The sequence below is a fragment of the Arachis stenosperma genome, chromosome 10 (genome assembly GCF_014773155.1).
Source record: "Arachis stenosperma cultivar V10309 chromosome 10, arast.V10309.gnm1.PFL2, whole genome shotgun sequence".
Classification (NCBI taxonomy): domain Eukaryota; kingdom Viridiplantae; phylum Streptophyta; class Magnoliopsida; order Fabales; family Fabaceae; genus Arachis; species Arachis stenosperma.
This window is the reverse complement of record NC_080386.1, coordinates 48,310,577-48,331,909: the sequence shown is the minus strand read 5'-3', so window position 1 is coordinate 48,331,909 and position 21,333 is coordinate 48,310,577. Positions and strand designations below refer to the sequence as shown.

The 21,333-nt window shown below is 40.7% G+C and overlaps 2 non-coding genes across 2 annotated transcripts; both read left to right on the top strand.

The window, feature by feature from the left end:
• The first annotated feature begins 13,823 nt into the window (after positions 1 to 13,823).
• On the top strand, positions 13,824 to 13,931 carry LOC130958230 (small nucleolar RNA R71). The gene has a single exon (XR_009077362.1). It is a non-coding gene; the product is annotated as a small nucleolar RNA R71 (small nucleolar RNA).
• A 6,975-nt stretch (positions 13,932 to 20,906) lies between these two features.
• LOC130959048 (small nucleolar RNA R71) lies at positions 20,907 to 21,014 on the top strand. Its single transcript, XR_009078144.1, has one exon. It is a non-coding gene; the product is annotated as a small nucleolar RNA R71 (small nucleolar RNA).
• The last annotated feature ends 319 nt before the right edge of the window (positions 21,015 to 21,333 follow it).

Below are 21,333 nucleotides of genomic sequence, written 5' to 3'. Positions count from 1 at the left end.
TGGGGAAGAGGTGTTGAGGTGATTGGTGAATGGTGAAGAAGACAGAGGGTGGTGGGGTTGGTGGGGATCCTGTGGGGTCCACAGATCCTGAGGTGTCAAGGAAAAGTCATCCCTGCACCAAGTGGCAAGAAAATTTGCGTTTTGTGCCAAAGCTGGCGTTAAACGCCGGGCTAGTGCCCATTTCTGGCGTTTAACGCCAGGTTCATGCCCTTTCCTGGCGTTTAACGCCAGTCTGGTGCCCCTTTCTGGCGTTAAACGCCCAGAATAGTGCCAGACTGGGCGTTAAATGCCCAACTGCTAGCCTTACTGGCGTTTAAACGCCAGCAACATCTTCCTCCAGGGTGTGCTGTTTTTCTTTCTGTTTTTCATTCTGTTTTTGGTTTTTCAATTGATTTTGTGACTTCTCATTATCATCAACCTACAGAAAACATAAAATAACAAAGGAAAATAGATAAAATATAGTAAGATTGGGTTGCCTCTTATGAGCGGATAATTTATACGCCTTTTGGCATTGTTTTTAGGTAGTTTTTAGTAAGTTTAAGCTACTTTTAGGGATGTTTTTATTAGTTTTTATGTTAAATTCACATTTCTGGACTTTACTATGAGGTTGTGTGTTTTTCTGTGATTTCAGGTAAATTCTGACTGAAATTGAGGGATTTGAGCAAAACTCTGAAAAAGGCTGACAAAAGGACTGCTGATGCTGTTGGAATCTGACCTCCCTGCACTCGAAATGGATTTTCTGGAGCTACAGAACTTTAATTGGCGCGTTCTCAACGGCGTTGGAAAGTAGACATCCAGGGCTTTCCAGCAATATATAATAGTCCATACTTTATTCGGAAATTGACGACGTAACTTGGCGTTGAACGCCAAGTTCATGCTGCTGTCTGGAGTTAAACGCCAGAAAAACGTCATGATCCGGAGTTGAACGCCCAAAACACGTCATAACTCGGAGTTCAACTCCAAGAGAAGCCTCAGCTCATGGATTGAACAAGCTCAGCCCAAACATACACCAAGTGGGCCCCGGAAGTGGATTTATGCATCAATTACTTACTCATGTAAACCCTAGGAGCTAGTTTATTATAAATAGAACATTTAACTATTGTATTAGATATCTTTGATCATTCGGTTGTGACACATGGGGGCTGGCCTCTCGGCCATGCCTGAACCTTTTACTTATGTATTTTCAACGGTGGAGTTTCTGCACACCATAGATTAAGGGTGTGGAGCTCTGCTGTACCTCAAGTATTAATGCAATTCTATTTCCTTTTATTCAAATCTCTCTTATTCTTATTCCAAGATATTCATTCGCACCCAAGAACATGATGAAGGTGATGATTATGTGACGCTCATCACCATTCTCACCTATGAACGCGTGTGATTGACAACCACTTCCGTTCTACATGCAACAGAGCTTGAATGTGTATCTCTTAGATTCACCAACAGAATCTTCGTGGTATAAGCTAGATAGATGGCGGCATTCATGAGGATCCGGAAAGTCTCACCTTGTCTGTGGTATTCCGAGTAGGATCCTGGGAGTCCGGAAAGTCTAACCTTGTCTGTGGTATTCCGAGTAGGATTCCGGTAATGAATGACTGTGACGTGCTTCAGACTTGCAAGTGCTGGGTGATGACAAGTCATCATATACCCTTTTTCTATGCTTTTTCATACAAGAAATTGATGATTTGTGCTTAAATATTGAATGCTTTTTGTACTTTAAATGATATATTTTCTTGATATTTTAATTTTATAAATCTTGTAGGAAATAAGAAGAAAAAGAAGCAAAGAAGCACAAAAAAGGAGAAAAAAAGAGCTTTGGGGTACACTTTGAAGTTGGGGTACACTTTGGAGCCTTAGGCCACGCTTTTAAAAGCGTGGCCCATGACAAAATCAAGGAAGGAAGCAGCCAGCACGATTCTGCCCTGCCCTTGCCAAGGGCAGGATCGTGATGCACATTAAGTCTTGGAAGCAAAATTTTGGCTAAGTTAAAATCTGGGCGCTAACAGCATGACCATGCCTCCTTCAAAGGGCTATAACTTGAGCTACAGACATCCGATTGATGTGCTTCCAGTTGCGTTGGAAAGCTGACATTCAGAGCTTTCCAACGATATATAGAAATCCATATTTGGCGTCCAATTGAGGCAGGAACGAAAGGCATCTTTAAGGGCCAAAAACAAGCGAAAATAAACCAAAATGCTTCCACCAAGGCTCGAAGAGGGAGACACACGGAACCTCATTTTTGAAACTCTGCCCTACCCTTGGCGCGGGCAGGGCAGCATCTTGTGTGTGGCAGCAGCATTTGGATGGCACACAAATGTGGCGCACCAAGAAGCATCGCGCGCACCAAGCTTCGTCCCTGGCAGCACCAACCGCGCGCACCAACACAAATCTGGCGCATCATACTTTTCTGCCCTGCCCTTGGCGCAGGCAGGGCAGCGTTTCACGCATCAGGCTGCACCATTGCCGCACCAAATCCACGCACCATGCACCAACTTTCTGCCCTGCCCTCCACAAGGGCAGGGCAGCCTCCTGGAAGCAATTTTCCTTCATGGGCCAAAATCAACCAAAATTCCATTTTAATTCAATTCCTCTCCAAATTAAATCAAGGCCAACCAAACCCATTTCTCCTCAAATCCAAAGCAAGAAAAGCCCACATCATCACTCAAAGGCACATGGATCAATTAGATTAGGATTTTCATTTTAATTGTAATTTGTTTTAATTTTCACTTGGTAAAGCCTATATAAGGCATCAATTCCATCTCACTAGGGGGGAGCTCCATTAGAAAGAAGCCGGCTCCATTAGGAATAGATAGCTCTCTCCTTTAGTTTTCTTTTCTGTTTTGAATCTTGAGTGAGATTGAAGGAATTCTGTTTCAATTCTCATCTTGAATTCTCTCTTGTTCTTCTGCTGCATAATTCAAAATTCATTTCCTGTTTTAAATCTTCTTCTTCTGCAACTTTAGCTTTTCTGCTTTGGATCTTGGGTGAAGAATTGAAGAACTTCTGTTTCAATCTCACCTTGAGATCTCTTCTTTAATTTTCTGCATAATTGAATTCCACTTTCTGCTCATTTCTTCTTCTACTGTGATTTCTGCAATTTGCTTTCCTTTATTCCTTTTGCAATTGTTCTTGTTGGATCAAGGAAGGATTTGAGATCTAGACTTGTTATCTAGTCTCCTCCAATCCTGAGATCTTCAATCACTTTTAATTTGCTGCAACTTAAGCATTGCTTTTCTGTTCTAAATTCTTCAAGGCATTTTTACTTTTCTGTTAAGATCTAGTTCCATTGAATCAATTCTCTACTCTTTTACTTGTTGCAATTTATTTTTCCTTGATTAATTTCTGCAATCCCCACATCCCTGACCCATTTAAGATTCAAGCAATTTACATTTCTTGTCATTTAAGTTTCTGCAATTTACATTGCTTGTTCTTTAAGCTTCCTGCCTATTTACATTCTGCAATTTAAGTTCACTGCTATTTACATTCTGTTGCCACAATTCTCACTCACCAATGTTAGCTTGACTAAACTAATCACCCACTAAAGTTGCTTGATCCATCAATCCCTGTGGGATCGACCTCACTCTTGTGAGTTATTACTACTTGATGCGACCCGGTATACTTGCCGGTTGGATATGTGTGTTGGAAATTCATTTTTCCACAAAAACACCATCACTGGGCGTGATGACAAACGCAAAAGAATCAAGGGATTCTATTCCAGTAGGCGCGGGAACCAACCAGTGATTAGCCGTGCTGTGACAGAGCGCGTGAGCGTAGTTTTCACTGCGAGGATGGGATGTAGCCTTCGGCCAGGTGATGCCTCCAGACGATTAGCCATGCGAGTGACAGCCGCAGAGGACCATTTTCCCGAGAGGATTGAAAGTAGCCATCGTCGAACGGTGAACCCCTATACACAGCTTGCCATGGAAAGGAGTAAGAAGGATTGAGTTGAAGCAATAGAAGAGCAGGCGTCCTTGGGCCATACAGTATCCCCATATGCTTATCTGAAATTCCCACCAATGAATCTGCATAAGTATTCTATCCCTTTTATTATTTCTTCTTATTATTAATTTCGAAACCATAAACAAATTTAATCTGCCTGACTGAGATTTACAAGGTGACCATAGCTTGCTTCATACCAACAATCTCTGTGGGATCGACCCTTACTCGCGTAAGGTTATTACTTGGACGACCCAGTACACTTGCTGGTTAGTTGAACGGAGTTGTGAAAACAACCGATGCCATAATAATGATTTCATACAAAAACAAAAGAACAGGATCACAATTTCGTCCACCAAGTTTTTGGCGCCGTTGCCGGGGGTTCGAGTATGGACAACTGACGGTTCATCTTGTTGCTCAGATTAGGTAATTTTCTTTTCAAAAATCTTTTTCAAAAATTTTCTTTTATTCTTCGTTTTTCTAAACTTTATTTTCGAAAAAATTAATAAAAATATTTAAAAAATCATAAAATCATAAAAAACCAAAAATATTTTGTGTTTCTTGTTTGAGTCTTGAGTCAATTTTTAAGTTTGGTGTCAATTGCATGCTTTAAAAATTTTTCTTGCATTTTTCGAAAATCCCATGCATTCATAGTGTTTCTTCATGATCTTCAAGTTGTTCTTGATAAGTCCTCTTGTTTGATCTTGATGATTTCTTGTTTTGTGTTGTTTGTTGTTTTTCATATGCATTTTTGTTTGTTAGAGTCCATGCATTAAAGATTTCTAAGTTTTGGTGTCTTGCATGTTTTCTTTGCATCAAAAATTTTTCAAAAATATGTTCTTGATGTTCATCATGATCTTCAAAGTGTTCTTGGTGTTCATCTTGACATTCATAGCATTCTTGCATGCATTCATGGTTTTGATCTAAAAATTTCATGCATTGAGTATTTTTGTTGTTTTTCTCTCTCATAATTAAAAATTCAAAAATCAAAAAAATATCTTTTCCTTATTTCCCTCCAAATTTTCGAAATTTTGGGTTGACTTGGTCAAAAAAATTTTTAAGTCAAGTCAAAATTTCAATTTTAAAAATCTTATCTTTCTAAAATCTTTTTCAAAAATCATATCTTTTTCATTTTTTCTATTTTTCGAAAATTTCAAAAACATTTTTCAAATTATTTTCAAAATCTTTTCCTTATCCTTACATCATAATTTTCGAAAATTCACTAATAATTAATGTGATTGGTTCAAAAAATTTGAAGTTTGTTACTTTCTTGTTAAGAAAGGTTCAATCTTTAAGTTCTAAAATCTTATCTTGTAGTTTCTTGTTAGTGAGGTAAATAATTTCAAAATTTTTGAATTAAATCTTTTTATCTTTTATTTGATCTTTTTCAAAAATTTTATCTTTTTCAAAATTTGATTTCAAATATCCTATCTAACTTGCTATTTCTTATTTTTCAATTTTGATTTCAAATCTTTTTCAATCAATTAACTAACTTCTTGTTTGTTTCTTATCTTTTTCAAAACCACCTAACTACTTTTCCCTCTCTAATTTTCGAAAATATCTCATCCCTTTTTGAAACATTCTTTTTAATTAATTAATTGTTTCATGTTTTAATTTTAATTACATTTTATCTCTAATTTTCAAAAATCACTAACCCCTTTTCAAAAATCATTTTCGAAATCTCCCTCCTCCTTTCTTCTTCTATTTAATTATTTAATTACTAACACTTCTCTTCACCTCTCTTCATCCAAAAATCCGAATCTCCCTCTTCATTCTTCTACCCCTTCTTTTTCTACTAACATAAAGGAATCTCTATACTGTGACATAGAGGATTCCTCTTTCTTTTCTTGTTTTCTTCTCTTTCATATGAGCAGGAACAAGGATAAAGGCACTCTTGTTGAAATTGATCTAGAACCTGAAAGGACTCTGAAGAGGAAATTAAGAGAAGCTAAATTAAATTATTCTAAAGGTAACCTTTCAGAAACATTAGAACAAGAGAAGGAGATGGCAGCCGAAAATAATAATAATGCAAGGAGAATGCTTGGTGACTTCACAAAGCCAACGTCCAAGTTTGATGAAAGAAGCATCTCCATTCCTGCCATTGGAGCCAATAACTTTGAGCTGAAACCTCAGCTAGTTGCCTTGATGCAACAAAACTGCAAGTTTTATGGACTTCCATCTGAAGCCTTATCAGTTTTTAACTGAGTTCTTGAGATCTGTGAGACTGTAAAGACGAATGGAGTTGATCCTGAAGTCTACAGACTCATGCTTTTCCCTTTTGCTGTAAAGACAGAGCTAGAATATGGTTGGATTCACACCCAAGGATAGCCTGGACTCATGGGATAAGCTGGTCACTGCCTTCTTGGACAAATTCTTTCCTCCTCAAAAGCTGAGCAAGCTGAGAGTGGATGTTCAAACTTTCAAACAAAAAGATGGTGAATCCCTCTATAAAGCTTGGGAAAGATACAAGCAGCTGACCAAAAGATGTCCATCTGACATGTTTTCAGAATGGACCATATTAGATATATTCTATTATGGTCTCTCTGAATTTTCGAAAATGTCATTGGACCATTCTGCAGGTGGATCTATTCACCTGAAGAAAACGCCTGAAGAGGCTCAAGAACTCATTGACATGGTTGCAAACAACCAGTTCATGTACACTTCTGAGAGGAATTCCGTGAATAATGGGATACCTCAGAAGAAAGGAGTTCTTGAAATTGATGCTCTGAATGCCATATTGGCTCAGAACAAAGTGTTGACTCAACAGGTCAACATGATCTCTCAAAATCTGAATGGATGGCAACATGCATCCAACAGCACTAGAGAGGCTTCTGAAGAAGCTTATGATCCTGAGAACCTGCCATGGCAGAGGTTAATTACATGGGTGAACCTTATAGAAACACCTATAACTCATCATGGAGAAATCATCCAAATTTCTCATGGAAGGATCAACAAAAACCTCAACAAGGTTTTAACAATGGTGGACACAACAGGCTGAACAATAGCAAGCCATATCCATCATCTTCTCAGCAACAGACAGAGAATTCTGAACAAAACACCTCTAATTTAGCCAATGTAGTCTCTGATCTGTCAAAGGGCCACTTTCAGTTTCATGAGTGAAACAAGATCCTCCATTAGAAATCTGGAGGCACAAGTGGGCCAGCTGAGAAAAAGTCATTGAAACTCTCCCAGTATTCTCCCAAGCAATACAGAAGAGAATCCAAAAGGAGAGTGCAAAGCCATTGACATAGTCAATATGGCCGAATGCACAAGGGAGGAGGAGGACGAAAATCCTAGTGAGAAAGACCTCCTGGGACGTCCCTCAAGCAAGAAGGAGTTTCCTATTAAGGATCCAAAGGAATCTGAGGCTCATATAGAGGCCATAGAGACTCCATTAAATCTCCTTCTGCCATTCATGAGCTCTGAAGACTATTCTTCCTCAGAAGAGGATGAAGATGTAACTGGAGAGCAAGTTGCTCAATATTTAGGAGCTATCATGAAGCTGAATGCCAAGTTATTTGGTAATGAGACTAGGGAAAGTGAACCTCCCTTGCTCATTAATGAACTGGATTCTTGGATTCAGAAAACTCTACCTCAAAAGAAACAAGATCCTGGCAAGTTCTTAATACCTTGTACCATAGGCACCATGATCTTTGAAAAAGCTCTGTGTGATCTGGGGTCAGGGATAAATCTTATGCCACTCTCTGTAATAGAGAAGCTGGGGACATTGAGGTACAACCTGCCTTGTTCTCATTACAATTGGCAGACAACAAGTCATTGAGAACAAGCTTATGGATTAGTAGAGGACGTGCTAGTAAAGGTTGAAGGCCTTTACATCCCTACTGATTTCATAATCTTAGACACTAGGAAGGAAGAGGATGATTGCATCATCCTTGGAAGACCTTCCTAGCCACAGCAGGAGCGTGATAGATGTCAACAGAGGTGAATTAGTCCTTCAATTGAATGGGACTACCTTGTGTTTAAGGCACATGGCCATCCCTCTGTGACAGAAGAGAGTAAGCATGAAGAGCTTCTCTCAGTTCAGAGTCAAGAAGAGCCCACACAGTCAAACTCTAAGTTTGGTGTTGTGAGGCCACAACCAAACTCTAAGTTTGGTGTTAAGACCCCATATCCAAACTCTAAGTTTGGTGTTGGGACTATACAACATTGACCTGATCACCTTGTGGCTCCATGAGAGCCACTATCAAGCTATTGACATTAAAGAAGCGCTTGTTGGGAGGCAACCCAATTTTATTTATCTAATTTTTATTGTTATTTTGTGTTTTATTAGGTACATGATCATGAGGAGTCACGAAAAATCATAAAATTAAAACAGAATCAAAAACAGCAGAAGAAAAAAATCGCACCCTGGAGGAAGCACAGGCTGGCGTTCAACGCCAGCAAGATGCATCTGGCTGGCGTTCAACGCCAGAACAGAGCACCATTCTGGCGCTGAACGCCAGAAACAAGCAACATTCTGGCGCTGAATGCCAGGAATGTGCCCAGAGAGGAAAAACTGGCGCTGAACGCCAGAAACAAGCATGAAACTGGCGTTCAACGCCAGAAACATGCTTTACATGGGCGTTGAACGCCCAGAATGTGCACCAATGGGCGTTTAAACGCCAGAATGGTGTGCAAAGGCATTTTACATGCCTATTTGGTGCAGGGATGGAATTTCTTGACACCTCAGGATTTGTGGACCCCACAGGATCACCTCAGGATCTGTGAACCTCACAGGATCCCCACCTACCTCGCCCTCTCTCTCTCCATTCATGGTCATCCCTTCTGTTTTTCATTCACCACCTACATTTATCCACTCTTCCCCTACACCCCACCTACCTTTACAATTCAAATTCTCCTTCCCACCCAATCCCACCCATATAGCCGAATCCATCTCCCCTCACTCTCCTCCATTTTCTTCTTCTTCTTCTTCTTCTCTTCTTTCTTCTCTTGCGAGGGCGAGCAATATTTTAAGTTGGTGTGGTAAAAGCATAGTTTTTTTGCTTTTCCATTACCATTAATGGCACCTAAGGCCAGAGAAACCTCAAAGGGAAGACAAAAGCTTCCACCTCTGAGTCTGGGAGATGGAAAGACTTATATAAGCGTCATAGCTCAGTGGTAGAACATGTGGCTGCAAATCAAGAGATCCCTGAGATACCTCAGGGGATTAGTTGTCTTCCACACAAATATTGGAAGCAACTAAGGGTAGAAACACCAAAATTACTAGGAATCATTCAACAGAAGCAAGGAAGAGACATAGAGGAGCTCAAAGAGCACCATTGGACCTTCAAGAGGGCGCCACCTTCACTCAGGTGGATTCATTCCTTGTTCTTATTCTTTCTGCTTTCGGTTTTTAATGTTGTGTTTATCTAAGTTTGTGCTTTATTTCATGATCATTAGTATGTAACCATGCCTTAAAGCTATGAATAAAATCCATTAATCCTTCACCTCTCTTAAAAGAAAAATGTTTTAATTCAAAAGAACAAGAAGTACATGAATTTCGAATTTATCCTTGAATTTAGTTTAATTATATTGATGTGGTGACAATACTTTTTGTTTTCTGAATGAATGCTTGAACAGTGCATATGTCTTTTGATCTTGTTGTTTATGAATGTTAAAATTGTTGGCTCTTGAAAGAATGATGAACAAAGAGAAATGTTATTGATGATCTGAAAAATCATGAAATTGATCTTGAAGCAAGAAAAAGCAGTGAATGACAAAAAAAAATTGGCGAAAAAAAAAAGGAGCAATAGAAAAAGCCAAGAGCCCTTAAAACCAAAAGGCAAGGGTAAAAAGGATCCAAGGCTTTGAGCATCAATGGATAGGAGGGCCCAAGGAAATTAAATCCAGGCCTAAGCGGCTAAATCAAAGCTGTCCCTAACCATGTGCTTGTGTCATGAAGGTCCAAGTGAAAAGCTTGAGACTGAGTGGTTAAAGTTGTGATCCAAAGCAAAAGAGTGTGCTTAAGAGCTCTGGACACCACTAACTGGGGACTCTAGCAAAGCTGAGTCACAATCTGAAAAGGTTCACCCAGTTATGTGTCTGTGGCATTTATGTATCCGGTGGTAATACAGGAAAACAAAGTGCTTAGGGCCACGGCCAAGACTCATAAGAAGCTGTGTTCAAGAATCAACATGCTTAACTAGGAAAGTCAATAACACTATCCGAAATTCTAAGTTCCTAGAGAAGCCAATCATCTGAACTTCAAAGGAAAAAGTGAGATGCCAAAACTGTCAGAAGCAAAAAGCTACAAGTCCCGCTCATCTAATTATAATTAATATTCATTGATATTTTGGAATTTATAGTATATTCTCTTCTTTTTATCCTATTTGATTTTCAGTTGCTTGGGGACAAGCAACAATTTAAGTTTGGTGTTGTGATGAGCGGATAATTTATACGCTTTTTTGGCATTGTTTTTAGGTAGTTTTAGTAAGTTTAAGCTACTTTTAGGATGTTTCATTAGTTTTTATGTTAAATTCACATTTCTGGACTTTACTATGAGGTTGTGTGTTTTTCTGTGATTTCAGGTAAATTCTGACTGAAATTGAGGGATTTGAGCAAAACTCTGAAAAAGGCTGACAAAAGGACTGCTGATGCTGTTGGAATCTGACCTCCCTGCACTCGAAATGGATTTCCTGGAGCTACAGAACTTCAATTTGCGCGTTCTCAACGGCGTTGGAAAGTAGACATCCAGGGCTTTCCAGCAATATATAATAGTCCATACTTTATTCGGAAATTGATGACGTAACTTGGCGTTGAACGCCAAGTTCATGCTGTTGTCTGGAGTTAAACGCCAGAAAAACGTCATGATCCGGAGTTGAACGCCCAAAACACGTCATAACTCGGAGTTCAACTCCAAGAGAAGCCTCAGCTCGTGGATTGAACAAGCTCAGCCCAAACATACACCAAGTGGGCCCCGGAAGTGGATTTATGCATCAATTACTTACTCATGTAAACCCTAGGAGCTAGTTTATTATAAATAGAACATTTAACTATTGTATTAGATATCTTTGATCATTCGGTCTTGTGACCACATGGGGGCTGGCCTCTCGGCCATGCCTGAACCTTTTACTTATGTATTTTCAACGGTGGAGTGTCTGCACACCATAGATTAAGGGTGTGGAGCTCTGCTGTACCTCAAGTATTAATGCAATTCTATTTCCTTTTATTCAAATCTCTCTTATTCTTATTCCAAGATATTCATTCGCACCCAAGAACATGATGAAGGTGATGATTATGTGACGCTCATCACCATTCTCACCTATGAACGCGTGTGATTGACAACCACTTCCGTTCTACATGCAACAGAGCTTGAATGTGTATCTCTTAGATTCACCAACAGAATCTTCGTGGTATAAGCTAGATAGATGGCGGCATTCATGAGGATCCGGAAAGTCTCACCTTGTCTGTGGTATTCCGAGTAGGATCCTGGGAGTCCGGAAAGTCTAACCTTGTCTGTGGTATTCCGAGTAGGATTCCGGTAATGAATGACTGTGACGTGCTTCAGACTTGCAAGTGCTGGGCGTGATGACAAACGCAAAAAAATCAAGGGATTCTATTCCAGTAGGCGCGGGAACCAACCAGTGATTAGCCGTGCTGTGACAGAGCGCGTGAGCGTAGTTTTCACTGCGAGGATGGGATGTAGCCTTCGGCTAGGTGATGCCTCCAGACGATTAGCCATGCGAGTGACAGCCGCAGAGGACCATTTTCCCGAGAGGATTGAAAGTAGCCATCGTCGAACGGTGAACCCCTATACACAGCTTGCCATGGAAAGGAGTAAGAAGGATTGAGTTGAAGCAATAGGAGAGCAGGCGTCCTTGGGCCATACAGTATCTCCATATGCTTATCTGAAATTCCCACCAATGAATCTGCATAAGTATTCTATCCCTTTTATTATTTCTTCTTATTATTAATTTTCGAAACCATAAACAAATTTAATTTGCCTGACTGAGATTTACAAGGTGACCATAGCTTGCTTCATACCAACAATCTCTGTGGGATCGACCCTTACTCGCGTAAGGTTTATTACTTGTACGACCCAGTACACTTGCTGGTTAGTTGAACGGAGTTGTGAAAACAACCGATGCCATAATAATGATTTCATACAAAAACAAAAGAACATGGATCACAATTTCGTCCACCAGCCTCCCAACAAGCGCTTCTTTAATGTCAGTAGCTTGACAGTGGGCTCTCATGGAGCCTCACAGATGCTCAGAGCAATGTTGGAACCTCCCAACACCAAACTTAGAGTTTGAATGTGGGGGTTCAACACCAAACTTAGAGTTTGGTTGTGGCCTCCCAACACCAAACTTAGAGTTTGATTGTGGGGGCTCTGTTTGACTCTGTTTTGAGAGAAGCTCTTCATGCGTCCTCTCCATGGTGATAGAGGGATATCCTTGAGCCTTAAACACAAAGGATTCCTCATTCACTTGAATGATCAGTTCACCTCTATCAACATCAATCACAGCCTTAGCTGTGGCTAGGAAGGGTCTGCCAAGGATGATGGATTCATCCATGCACTTCCCAGTCTCTAGGACTATGAAATCAGCAGGGATTTAATGGTCTTCAATTTTCACCAGAACATCCTCTACAAGTCCATAAGCTTGTTTTCTTGAATTGTCTGCCATCTCCAGTGAGATTCTTGCAGCTTGCACCTCAAAGATCCCTAGCTTCTCCATTACAGAGAGAGGCATGAGGTTTACACTTGACCCTAAGTCACACAGAGCCTTCTTGAAGGTCATGGTGCCTATGGTACAAGGTGTTGAAAACTTCCCAGGATCTTGTCTCTTTTGAGGTAATTTCTGCCTAGACAAGTCATCCAGTTCATTGGTGAGCAAAGGAGGTTTGTTCTCCCAAGTCTCATTTCCAAATAACTTGTCATTTAGCTTCATGATTGCTCCAAGGTATTTAGCAACTTGCTCTTCAGTTACATACTCATCCTCTTCAGAGGAAGAATACTCATCAGAGCTTATGAATGGCAGAAGTAGGTCCAATGGAATCTCTATGGTCTCATTTTGAGCCTCAGATTCCCATGGTTCCTCATTGGGGAACTCAGTGGAGGCTAGTGCACGCCCATTGAGGTCTTCCTCAGTGGCGTTCACTTCCTCTCCTTCCTCTCCAAATTCGGCCATGTTGATGGCCTTGCACTCTCCTTTTGGATTTTCTTCTGTATTGCTTGGAAGAGTACTAGGAGGGAGTTCAGTAATTTTCTTGCTCAGCTGTCCCACTTGTGCCTCTAAATTCCTAATGGAGGACCTTGTTTCAGTCATGAAACTTTGAGTGGTTTTGATTAGATCAGAGACCATGGTTGCTAAGTCAGAGTGGTTCTGCTTAAAATTCTCTGTCTGTTGCTGAGAAGATGATGGAAAAGGCTTGCCATTGCTAAACCTGTTTCTTCCACCATTATTGTTATTGAAACCTTGTTGAGGTCTCTCTTGATCCTTCCATGAGAAATTTGGGTGATTTCTCCATGAAGAATTATAGGTGTTTCCATAGGGTTCTCCCATGTAATTCACCTCTTCCATTGAAGGGTTCTCAGGATCATAAGCTTCTTCTTCAGATGAAGCATCCTTAGTACTGCCTGGTGCATTTTGCATTCCAGACAGACTTTGAGAAATCAAATTGACTTGCTGAGTCAATATTTTATTCTGAGCCAATATGGCATTCAGAGTATCAATCTCAAGAACTCCTTTCTTCTGATTAGTCCCATTGTTCACAGGATTCCTTTCAGAAGTGTACATGAATTGGTTATTTGCAACCATTTCAATTAGTTCTTGAGCTTCTGTAGGCGTCTTCTTCAGATGAAGAGATCCTCCAGCAGAGCTATCCAAAGACATCTTGGATAGTTCAGAGAGACCATCATAGAAAATACCTATGATGCTTCATTTAGAAAGCATGTCAGAAGGACATTTTCTGATTAATTGTTTGTATCTTTCCCAAGCTTTATAGAGGGATTCTCCATCCTTCTGTCTGAAGGTTTGGACTTCCATTCTAAGCTTACTCAATTTTTGAGGTGGAAAGAACTTTGCCAAGAAGGCATTGACTAGCTTTTCCCAAGAGTTCAAGCTGTCTTTAGGTTGTAAGTCCAACCATATTCTAGCTCTGTCTCTTACAGCAAAAGGGAATAGCATAAGTCTGTAGACCTCAGGGTCAACCCCATTAGTCTTGACAGTGTCACAGATTTGCAAGAATTCAGCTAAGAACTGATGAGGATCTTCCAATGGAAGTCCATGGAACTTGCAATTCTGTTGCATTAGAGAAACTAATTGAGGCTTAAACTCAAAGTTGTTTGCTCCAATGGTAGGGATAGAGATGCTTCTCCCATAGAAGTCGGGAGTAGGTGCAGTAAAGTCACCCAGCACCTTCTTTGCATTGTTGTTGTTTTCGGCTGCCATGTGTTCTTCTTCTTTGAAGAATTCGGTTAGGTCCTCTATAGAGAATTGTGCCTTAGCTTCTCTTAGCTTTCGCTTCAAGGTCCTTTCAGGTTCAGGGTCAGCTTCAACAAGAATGCCTTTGTCTTTGTTCCTGCTCATATGAAAGAGAAGAGAACAAGAAAATATGGAATCCTCTATGTCACAGTATAGAGATTCCTTGAGGTGTCAGAGGAAAAGAAAAATAGAAGAAAGAGGTAGAAGAATTCGAACTTAGTGAGACAGAGTTCGAATTGTGCATTGAGGAGGAGTGATACTCCATAAATAGAAGGATGTGAGAAGAGGGGAAGAGACTTTTCGAAAATTAACTAAAAAGATTTTTTTAAAAAAAACATTTTGAAAAACTTTAATTTGATTTTCGAAAATCAAGAGTGAGAAAGAGATCAAGTAATTTTTGAAAAAGATTTTGAAATTAGAAATCAAAAAGATATGACTAAAAACTGTTTTGAAAAAGATGTGATTGAAAAGATATGATTTGAAAACAATTTTAAAAAGATTTGATTTTAAAAATTAATGACTTGCCTAACAAGAAAAGATATGATTCAAACATTAAACCTCTCTCAACAGAAAAGGCAACATACTTGAAATGTTCAATCAAATCATTAATTGTTAGCAAGTATCTTTGAAAAAGGAAAGAAATTGATTTTGAAAACATTTGATTGAAAAGATATGATTTGAAAAAGATTTGATTTTGAAAAACTTTGAAAACTTGAAAAAAAATTGATTTGAAAACAAAATCTTCCCTCTTGTGCCATCCTGGCGTTAAACGCCCAGAATGGTGCACATTCTGGCGTTTAACGCCCAATGCACTACCTTTTTGGGCGTTAAACGCCCAACCAGGCACCCTGGCTGGCGTTTAAACGCCAGTCTGTCCTTCTTCACTGGGTGTTTTGAACGCCCTGCTTTTTCTGTGAAATTCCTCTGCTGCATGTTCTGAATCTTCAGTTCCCTGTACTATTGACTTGAAAATAGAACCAAGATTATATAAACAATGCATGCAAGACACCAAACTTAAAATTAGACACTAGACTCAAACAAGAAACATAAAATATTTTTGGTTTTTATGATTTTGTAATTTTTTTGTGCTTTTTCGAAAATTATATGAAAATAGAAAATAAAGGTTTCAGAATTCTTAATTTGGATTCCAGGAATCATTGCAATGCTAGTCTAAGACTCCGGTCCAGGAATTAGACATGGCTTCACAGCCAGCCAAGCTTTCAAAGAAAGCTTCGGTCCAAAACACTAGACATGGCAAATGCCAGCCAAGCCTTAGCAGATCATTGCTCCAATAGCAAGATTGATAGAAATCAACAAGCTCTTGTGATGATCAGTTGAAACCTCGGTCCAATAAGATTAGACATGGCTTCACAGCCAGCCAAACTTCAACAGATCATCATGAAACTCTAGAACTCATTCTTAAGAACTCTGAAAAAAATACCTAATCTAAGCAACAAGATGAACCGTCAGTTGTCCATACACGAAACAATCCCCGGCAACGGCGCCAAAAACTTGGTGGACGAAATTGTGATCACTACAACTTCGCACAACTAACCAGCAAGTGCACTGGGTCGTCCAAGTAATAAACCTTACGCGAGTAAGGGTCGATCCCACGGAGATTGTTGGTATGAAGCAAGCTATGGTCACCTTGTAAATCTTAGTCAGGCAGACTCAAATGGGTATAGATGATGAATAAAACATAAAGATAAAGATAGAGATACTTATGTAATTCAATGGTGGGAATTTCAGATAAGCGTATGAAGATGCTTGGTCCCTTCCGTCTCTCTGCTTTCCTACTGTCTTCATCCAATCCTTCTTACTCCTTTCCATGGCAAGCTTATGCAAGGGTTTCACCGTTGTCAGTGGCTACCTCCCATCCTCTCAGTGGAAATGTTCAACGCACCCTGTCACGGCACGGCTATCCAGCTGTCGGTTCTCGATCGGGCCGGAATAGAATCCAGTGATTCTTTTGCGTCTGTCACTAACGCCCCGCCCTCAGGAGTTTGAAGCACGTCACAGTCATTCAATCATTGAATCCTACTCAGAATACCACAGACAAGGTTAGAGCTTCCGGATTCTCTTGAATGCCGCCATCAGTTCTTGCCTATACCACGAAGACTCTGATCTCACGGAATGGCTGGCTCATTTGTCAGGCGAGCGCTCGGTTGTCAGGCGATCAACCATGCATCGTGTATCAGGAATCCAAGAGATATTCACCCAATCTAAGGTAGAACGGAGGTGGTTGTCAGTCACACGTTCATAGGTGAGAATGATGATGAGTGTCATGGATCATCACATTCATCAAGTTGAAGAACAAGTGATATCTTGGAATAAGAACAAGCTGAATTGAATAGAAGAACAATAGTAATTGCATTAATACTCGAGGTACAGCAGAGCTCCACACCTTAATCTATGGTGTGTAGAAACTCCACCGTTGAAAATACATAAGAACAAGGTCTAGGCATGGTCGTGAGGCCAGCCCCCAAAACATGATCAAAGGATTCAAAGACCTAAAGATGATCTAAGATCCCAAGATGAAAATACAATAGTAAAAGGTCCTATATATAGAGAACTAGTAGCCTAGGGTGTACAGAGATGAGTAAAAAAAATCCACTTCCGGGCCCACTTGGTGTGTGCTTGGGCTGAGCATTGAAGCATTTTCGTGTAGAGACTCTTCTTGGAGTTAAACGCCAGCTTTTGTGCCAGTTTGGGCGTTTAACTCCCACTTTGGTGCCAGTTCCGGCGTTTAACGCTGGGAATTCTGAAGGTGACTTTGAACGCCGGTTTGGGCCATCAAATCTTGGGCAAAGTATAGACTATTATATATTGATGGAAAGCCCAGGATGTCTACTTTCCAACGCCGTTGAGAGCGCGCCAATTGGGCTTCTGTAGCTCCAGAAAATTTACTTCGAGTGCAGGGAGGTCAGAATCCAACAGCATCTGCAGTCCTTTTCAGTCTCTGGATCAGATTTTTGCTCAGGTCCCTCAATTTCAGCCAGAAAATACCTGAAATCACAGAAAAACACACAAACTCATAGTAAAGTCCAGAAAAGTGAATTTTAACTAAAAACTAATAAAAATATACTAAAAACTAACTAGATCATACTAAAAACATACTAAAAACAATGCCAAAAAGCGTACAAATTATCCGCTCATCACTTGTCCTTATCAATGGGGTTGTCTCCTTCTATGTCAACTCCAACTGAATAACAGAGGTGACAAATGAGATGAGGAAAGGCTAACATTGCCAAGGTAGAGGACTTGTTCGCCACCTTATAGAGTTCTTGGGCTATAACCTCATGAACTTCTACTTCCTCTCCAATCATGATGCTATGAATCATGATGGCCCGGTCTATAGTAACTTCAGACCGGTTGCTAGTGGGAGTGATTGAGCGTTGGATAAACTCCAACCATCCTCTAGCCACGGGCTTGAGGTCGTGCCTTCTCAGTTGAACCGGCTTCCCTCTTGAATCTCTCTTCCATTGGGCGCCCTCTTCACAAATGTCTGTGAGGACTTAGTCCAACCTTTGATCAAAGTTGACCCTTCTAGTGTAAGGGTGTTCATCTCCTTGCATCATGGGCAAGTTGAATGCCAACCTTACATTTTCCGGATTAAAATCTAAGTATTTCCCCCGAACCATTGTAAGCCAATTCTTTGGGTCCGGGTTCACACTTTGATCATGGTTCTTGGTGATCCATGCATTGGCATAGAACTCTTGAACCATTAAGATTCCGACTTGTTAAATGGGGTTGGTAAGAACTTCCCAATCTCTTCTTCTAATCTCATGTCGGATCTCCGGATATTCACTCTTTTTGAGTTTGAAAGGGACCTCGGAGATCACCTTCTTCAAGGTCACAACTTCATAGAAGTGGTCTTGATGCACCCTTGAGATGAATCTCTCCATCTCCCATGACTCGGAGGTGAAAGCTTTAGCCTTTCCTTTCCTCTTTCTAGTGGTTTCTCCGGCCTTAGGTGCCATAAATAGTTATGGAAAAACAAAAAACAATGCTTTTACCACACCAAACTTAAAAGATTTGCTCGTCCTCGAGCAAAAGAAGAAAGAAGAGAGTAGAAGAAGAAGAAATAGAGGAGATGGAGGTGGCTTTGTGGTTCGGCCAAAGGGGGAAGAGGTAGTGTTTAGGGTGTGTGAAAATGAAGGAGTGAAGATGGGTTTATATAGGGGTGAAAAGAGGGGTAGGGTTCAGCCATTATGGGTGGGTTTGGGAGGGAAAGTGGTTGGAATTTGAATGGTGAGGTAGGTGGGGTTTTATGAAGGATGGATGTGAGTGGTGAAGAGAAAGATGGGATTTGATAGGTGAGGGGTTTTTGGGGAAGAGTGGTTGAGGTGATTGGTGAATGGGTGAAGAAGAGAGAGGGTGGTGGGGTAGGTGGGGATCCTGTGGGGTCCACAGATCTTGAGGTGTCAAGGAAAATTCAACCCTGCACCAAGTGGCGTGCAAAAATGCACCCTTTGCCAATTCTGGCGTTAAACGCCGGGCTGGTGCCCATTTCTGGCGTTTAACGCCAGGTGCTTGCCCTTTTCTGGCGTTTAACGCCAGTCTGGTGCCCCTTTCTGGCGTTAAACGCCCAGAATGGTGCCAGACTGGGCGTTAAACGCCCATCTGCTAGCCTCACTGGCGTTTAAACGCCAGCAAGTTCTCCTCCAGGGTGTGCTGTTTTTCTTTCTGTTTTTCTTTCTGTTTTTGCTTTTTCAATTGATTTTGTGACTTCTCATGATCATCAACCTACAGAAAACATAAAATAACAAAGGAAAATAGATAAAATATAACATTGGGTTGCCTCCCAACAAGCGCTTCTTTAATGTCAGTAGCTTGACAGAGGGATCTCATGGAGCCTCACAGATGCTCAGAGCAATGTTGGAACCTCCCAACACCAAACTTAGAGTTTGAATGTGGGGGTTCAACACCAAACTTAGAAGTTGGTTGTGGCCTCCCAACACCAAACTTAGAGTTTGACTGTGGGGGTTCTGTTTGACTCTGTTTTGAGAGAAGCTCTTCATGCTTCCTCTCCATGGTGACAGAGGGATATCCTTGAGCCTTAAACACAAAGGATTCTTCATTCACTTGAATGATCAATTCTCCTCTGTCAACATCAATCACAGCCTTTGTTGTGGCTAGGAAGGGTCTGCCAAGGATGATGGATTCATCCATGCACTTCCCAGTCTCTAGGACTATGAAATCAGCAGGGATGTAATGGTCTTCAATCTTCACCAAAACATCCTCTACAAGTCCATAAGCTTGTTTTCTTGAATTGTCTACCATCTCTAGTGAGATTCTTGCAGCTTGTACCTCAAAGATCCCTAGCTTCTCCATTACAGAGAGAGGCATGAGGTTTACACTTGACCCTAAGTCACATAGAGCTTTCTTGAAGGTCATGGTGCCTATGGTGCAAGGTATTGAAAACTTCCCAGGATCTTGTCTCTTTTGAGCTAATCTCTGCCTAGACAAGTCATCTAGTTCTTTGGTGAGCAAAAGGGATTCATCCTCCCAAGTCTCATTACCAAACAACTTGTCATTTAGCTTCATGATTGCTCCAAGGTATTTAGCAACTTGCTCTTCAGTGACATACTCATCCTCTTCAGAGGAAGAATACTCATCAGAGCTCATGAATGGTAGAAGTAGATCTAATGGAATCTCTATGGTCTCAGTGTGAGCCTCAGATTCCCATGGTTCCTCATCAGGGAACTCATTGGAGGCCAGTGGACATCCATTGAGGTCTTCCTCAGTGGCGTTCACTGCCTCTTCATCCTCTCCAAGTTCGGCCATGTTGATGGCCTTGCACTCTCCTTTTGGATTTTCTTCTGTATTGCTTGGAAGAGTACTAGGAGGGAGTTCAGTAATTTTCTTGCTCAGCTGTCCCACTTGTGCCTCCAAATTCCTAATGGAGGACCTTTTTTCAGTCATGAAACTTTGAGTGGTTTTGATTAGATCAGAGACCATGGTTGCTAAGTCAGAGTGACTCTGCTTAGAATTCTCTGTCTGTTGCTAAGAAGATGATGGAAAAGGCTTGCCATTGCTAAACCTATTTCTTCCACCATTATTGTTGTTGAAACCTTGTTGAGGTCTCTGTTGATCCTTCCATGAGAGATTTGGATGGTTTCTCCATGAAGAATTATAGGTGTTTCCATAGGGTTCTCCCATGTAATTCACCTCCTCCATTGAAGGGTTCTTAGGATCATAAGCTTCTTCTTCAGATGAAGCATCCTTAGTACTGCCTGGTGCATTTTGCATTCCAGACAGACTTTGAGAAATCAAATTGACTTGCTGAGTCAATATCTTGTTCTGAGCCAATATGGCATTCAGAGTATCAATCTCAAGAACTCTTTTCTTCTGATTAGTCCCATTGTTCACAGGATTCCTTTCAGAAGTGTACATGAATTGGTTATTTGCAACCATTTCAATTAGTTCTTGAGCTTTTGTAGGCATTTTCTTCAGATGAAGAGATCCTCCAGCAGAGCTATCCAAAGACAACTTGGACAGTTCAGACAGACCATCATAGAAGATACCTATGATGCTCCATTCAGAAAGCATGTCAGAAGGACATTTTCTGATCAATTGTTTGTATCATTCCCAAGCTTCATAGAGGGATTCTCCTTCCTTCTGTCTGAAGGTTTGGACTTCCACTCTAAGCATACTCAATTTTTGAGGTGGAAAGAACTTTGCCAAGAAGGCATTGACTAGCTTTTCCCAAGAGTTCAGGCTTTCTTTAGGTTGTGAGTCCAACCATATCCTAGCTCTGTCTCTTACAGCAAAAGGGAATAGCATAAGTCTGTAGACCTCAGGGTCAACCCCATTAGTCTTGACAGTGTCACAGATTTGCAAGAATTCAGCTAAGAACTGATGAGGATCTTCCAATGGAAGTCCGTGGAACTTGCAGTTCTGTTGCATTAGAGAAACTAATTGAGGCTTAAACTCAAAGTTGTTTGCTCCAATGGCAGGGATAGAGATGCTT